We start from the raw sequence: 5517 nt of genomic DNA on the forward strand, positions 1-5517 counted from the left end.
AGCAAAGGTCTACACACAGTACGAATACCCAGAAAGAGCAAATGTAGATCATTGCAATGTCCTTGAGTGACAAGGGGGTGGAGGCAGAGAGAGAAGCTCTGCTGATTCAGACCAGAAGGAATTTTCCACCCATCACAAAGGTTTGGCTTACATTCTAGAATCCAGACAGTGACTGAGCAACATATGCTAGAAAGTTGGTGCTCAGCTGAAATTGGGCTCCAAGATATTTTTGGAAACTTTGATGCCCATGAAGAGGGAAAACTGCCAATTTGAAGTGAGAAGAGTGTTTTTGTGTCTCTAAATGTAGAGTTTATGGTTTAGTTTTTGAGAAAATCACTGTTTCGAGAAATAATCACTGTGTTGGACACTTAAGAGAAATTCAGCAGGACCCAATTTGGAATTCAGACAATTAAGACTTTGAGGAGTTAAACTATGAAAATTTGTCTCCATTGAGGATGGAGATACATTTCTGTGGATTGTATCCTTTAGGAGAATGTTTCCTTTCTGAATAAGGAGTTAGATTTCATTGTGTCTAAAACTATTCTTGAGTGGTGCTTTTGTGTCATCCTGGGTGAGCCTTCAGAAAGAGGAGGTAAGGAGTGGAGAGCTACTTGGGCAGAAGTGATATGGAGGTATGCATTTATCTTATGCTGGAGAAGATACCCTAAAGGGAGTGGACTAGGTTTGCAAATTCCCATGTTGGACCAAGCTTTTCTGATGTTGTTCTGAATTACGTAACTAAACAGTTACTGAGTCTTTATTAGTTTGTTTTAGAAAAATAAACCATTTTATTCGATTGCTCACTTATTATTGAAGGCCTTCTAGGCTCAGGCACTATTTTAGTCGCTTGGAGTATGTCAGTGACAAACACAAAAAGCCCCTGCCCTATGAAGCTTATTTGTTTTTTTTTTTTTTTTTCAGGTAAACTGGTCATTCATTAGCAGTGGCACAACTGTTTGGCATAACAGGTTTCCAGTAAATAGGCATGGAGTTGCATGGCGGTGACAGAGCCAGGCGCAGGCGCAGGCCAGCATCTGTCACTTCTTCCACTCGTTCTTTTCGTAGTCCCACTTGGAGGCTAAGCCCTGGATGGGGTTCACCTTCATGTCCAGCATTCTCTTGGTCTGCTTGGCCACCCACTCTTTGTCAAAGGTTTGCGGGAGGGGGCCGTACACATAGTGCTTCTGCCACATGATAATGAGCGCGGTGAAGCCGATGAAGAACATGGCACCGCCCACAACCGTCTTCCACTCGTTGGAGCCCCTGTTCATCTCAGCAAAGCTCTCCTTGAACTTAATGCGATACAACTCGACTTTCTCATCCATGGAGAGGCTGCTCCAGGCGGCCTTCTCCTTCTCCTGCAAGGCCTTCTGGCTGGCAGACAGCTGCTTGACATGGGCCACCTCCGGCAAGGGATGGTCACGCCGATCCACATAAGCTGGGAGCGAAAAGTCTTCGCTCTTCACAACACTTTCATGTGCTCGTACACACACAGAGGTGGAAACTGCTCACTTGCCAACTAGGCTAAATACCCTGGTAGCCAACATTCTGCCGCCGCTGCCCGCCGCGACCGCCCTCTACACCCGGTGTCCCGCGACCGGAAGCGAAGCTTATTTCTTATCCCTTGGATGTTCTATCACTGAAAAAGTTAGTCTTGGATTGGAAATGGGACAAGGAGAAGTAATTTCTTCTGTCTTGGCCTTGGGCATTAGGTCCTCCGTTCTGGGAAAGGACAATGTGCTCAAGAAAGCGCTCAGTGGCAGAAGTGAGCCAGCCCTGTAACATGTTGGCTGGCTGGCAGCAAAAGTGAGAGACATCCAACTGAGGACTACTGTGGAGGGTCCTTGGCTTGTGGACTCTCAGAACTACTATATCTGGCAAAAGGTTTTAAGCTATCAGAGAAGTTCCCTTCTGTTACCTACCAACCCTTCAGGGAAGTCTTGTTAAGGAATACAGCCTGATCTTAGCTACCACTGTGGGGATTTGAATGCCTTTGACCTGCATGGGGGTGAAGTGGTACGAAAGGCAGTTCCAGTGTCTGGCAGTAATGAAATTTGACCCTCAGAACAGAGCAGCAGTCCAGAATCAGCTGATGGGCTGAGGTGGCAAGTCATTGTGCCTTTATCAAACAAGGAAGTCCTTTCTGGGAATTTCCTGAAATACTTGGGAAGTAGATCCCGGTAAAAATCGGACTACCTGAAGTTAAGCAAGATATGAGCTTGGACTATTGTCAAAATCCTAAAGCCAAGTGTGACTTCTAGGCTGGAAAAGCTAGGACTTCTGGGTTACATAGCACCTGAGGGCTTCAGGAAGCACGAAAGATAGGATTTGTGTGCGGGTTCTAAGTTCTAAGGTCAGAGCCTGAATCATGGAATAAAATGTGAATCAAAGTTTTCAACATGGGTGTGGTAAATAGGGTTTTTCATTAAGTCCACTCAAGAATAATTCTGTGTCTAAATGCATCTGTACCTATTTTTGTCAATAATTGATCTCTGTGTTAGTCATTATTTCTATTGTCTTTTTTTCTGAAACTTCATAGTAAAAGCACATCTAACATTTCAGATCACTTTAAGGATAAGATGGGGTGAAATAATACACCCCCTGGAAAGCTAATTTCTCTAAGAAAATGCACTGACCTTAAGAGAAATTAACAGGTATGAAAAGTGATCATTGCTAAGTTATACAGTCTCTGACCTTCGTCCATTCTTTCTTACCTCCCAAATAGAGGTTTGTGAGAATAATAACATATCTGCATATGTATTGCCACAGAAACAAATATACCAAACATGTAGTCATACACATTAAACAAACTGTGTCACCCAGGTGATAGGAGTAGGAAATGCTCAGAACCTCCTAAGGTGTGTTATTTAGTATTTAGCATTTTACATTTATCTCATCAAAGTTTTGTGCTATATTAGAGCCTATATCGATCAATAAGCACTGCCAAACTGCTGAAGGCGATACAACTATTGAAATGTTTAGCACAAAACTTACAATGCTATAATCTCATATATTATAAAACCTAAATTCTGCAGCAGAGGGACCTGGACTCCTAGACTTCAGCTCTGTTTCTATTGCTCTTACTATAATTCTTACTATAATTACTATAATTTCTGTTGCTCTTACTATAATTCAAATGTATTGTTTTTGATGTCAGAGTCTTTCCTAGAGGTTACATAAAACTCTGAAATTGGATCAGGCCAATTGGGGAGTATTATGATAGGCACTAGAATAGTGAAATTCGACCAAAGTTTGGGAAAGAATGGACTGAAGAGAAGCGGTCGTCTTCTTTCTCCCTTCTCCCTTCCTGTGGTTGATTGCAAAAATGGCTGCAATACTTTGCAGCTCCTTCCAGCAAGAAGTGGAGTCTATTTCCCTACCCCCAAGATCAGGTGGGCTGCTCTTGAAACTTGCTTGGGCCAAGAATGTGATGGAAGTGATAGTTTGTGTGTTTTTTATTTTATTTTATTTTATTTTTTATTATACTTTAAGTTTCAGGGTACATGTGCACAATATGCAGGTTTGTTACATATGTATACATGTGCCCTGTTGGTGTGCTGCACCCATTAACTCGTCATTTAACATTAGGTATATCTCCTAATGCTATCCTTCCCCCTCCCCCCACCCCATAACAGGCCCCGGTGTGTGATGTTCCCCTTCCTGTGTCCATGTGTTCTCATTGTTCAATTCCCACCTATGAGTGAGAACATGCGGTGTTTGGTTTTTTGTCCTTGCGATAGTTTGCTGAGAATGATGGTTTCCAGCTTCATCCATGTCCCTACAAAGGATATGAACTCGTCATTTTTTATGGCTGCAATGTGTTTTGAATCCAGCTGTCAAAGAGACCTCACAGCTTTCACTCCTTCTGATCTCAGACTCCTGCCCCAGCATATCTTGAGCATCAAGGGAGACCAGGTGGAGCAGAAAGCTGTAATAGTTGAACTGTCTTAGACTAACCAGCCCCAGCTAACCCACCAGCTGCCCACAGATACATGAACAAGTCCAGCTGAAAGATCATCTTAGCCTGGACAAAGCCAAACCACCAAGCTGAGCCCAGTCCAAAATGCCAAACTGCAATTTGTTTTGAGTCACAAAGTTTGGGGGCAACTTTATGAAACAGCAAAAGCTGATAGCTCTAACTACATCTATGAGTCACACAACCTAGAAATGTTATCAAGTAAGTATTTTCCTCAAAGTAAAAGTTTTATAGAGTCACTTAAATCAGTGCTACTAAAAGTGCTGATCCAGAGATAAAGAGTTTGCACCAGAATGTCAATCTGTACACTTCTTCCTTCATCAACAAAGTCTTGCTGCAAAAATCATGTCAGCTGAATTAAATAGTGTGCATAGTTGACATATTAGGTTTATATTCTTGTGCAAACTGAAAATATTCAGATAGTAAGAATTTAGGCTTTTTGGGCCATACAGTATTTGTCACAATTTTAGGCTTTGTATACCATACAGCCCCTGTCAACTTTGTCATTACAGCACAGAAGCAGCCATAGGCAACAAGTAAATGAATAGGCATGGCTATGTTTCAATAAAACTAAGAAGCAGACAGCAGTCTGGATTTGATTTGTGGGCCATAGTATGCTGAATCCTGAATCCTAAGCCATTTCAGCAGCTCATCCCGTCAAAGCTCATTATCGTGTCTGCTTTAATAATAATGTCAAAAGAATGTAGGCAAGAGCAAAAACAGAATTGGAGATATCTTTCCTTAGAGACCAGAAAATCAAATGCCTGAAATAGTTGTTTCAGATGCCCCAGCATGGAGCTAGAGGGATAGAACGAAATATGGAAAAATGTACATAATTATTTAAAAAGTATATGAGTAATAAAGTGCACAAGTACTGCCAGTCAAGGCCCTGGGCCAAATTTGGAAAAAATAAATATTCTAAGAAGCTTTCATTTCAAAATGTTGATATCTCAACATTACTGCTTAACAGTAAGGAGTTGGAATATTCCTTCCCTCATTTTTTTTCTTCCTCCTTTTCTATCTTCCTCATCCTTTCCTTTTTTCCTTTCTCAACCCAGAGGAAAAAATTTCCAGGCACCATTGAAAACCAGTATTACATTCTTGAAGAGTAGGTTCATAGAGCAGCAGTTAAAAGCTTGTGGTTTTGCCATTTGATTTTCTTTCAGTGGTTGCCCCATTTGATTTTCTTTCAGTGTAGTTTGGAGACAACACATTTCTGTCTCATTAAAGTATGAGACAACAATGTGTCTTTAGATTCACCCTGACAACGGGCAGGGTGTGCCCCTGTGAGGGAGTGTTAGGAGAAGGCACAAAAAAAAGAGATGCCAACAATCACTGTCCATTTCTCAAAAAGCATACTGGGCAGATTTCCAAATTCCCATTACATTCTGGGATTTTTTTTTTTAAAAACAAAGATGATTAGTTGCTTTGACAAATATACTCCTCCCCAAATAAGAACTGCTATCAAAATCATTGGAGTAAAACAAAAATCTCTAGAACTACATGTTCTGTTTATTTTAATGAAATATGAAACCTGTATC

The 5517-nt window shown here is 41.3% G+C and overlaps 1 pseudogene; it reads right to left on the reverse strand.

Annotated features, from left to right (window-relative positions):
- Positions 1 to 907: 907 nt before the first annotated feature.
- LOC116810533 (cytochrome c oxidase subunit 4 isoform 1, mitochondrial-like) lies at positions 908 to 1601 on the reverse strand (annotated as a pseudogene).
- Positions 1602 to 5517: the final 3916 nt, after the last annotated feature.

Source organism: Hylobates moloch, unplaced genomic scaffold, assembly GCF_009828535.3.
Source record: "Hylobates moloch isolate HMO894 unplaced genomic scaffold, HMol_V3 SCAFFOLD_1, whole genome shotgun sequence".
Classification (NCBI taxonomy): domain Eukaryota; kingdom Metazoa; phylum Chordata; class Mammalia; order Primates; family Hylobatidae; genus Hylobates; species Hylobates moloch.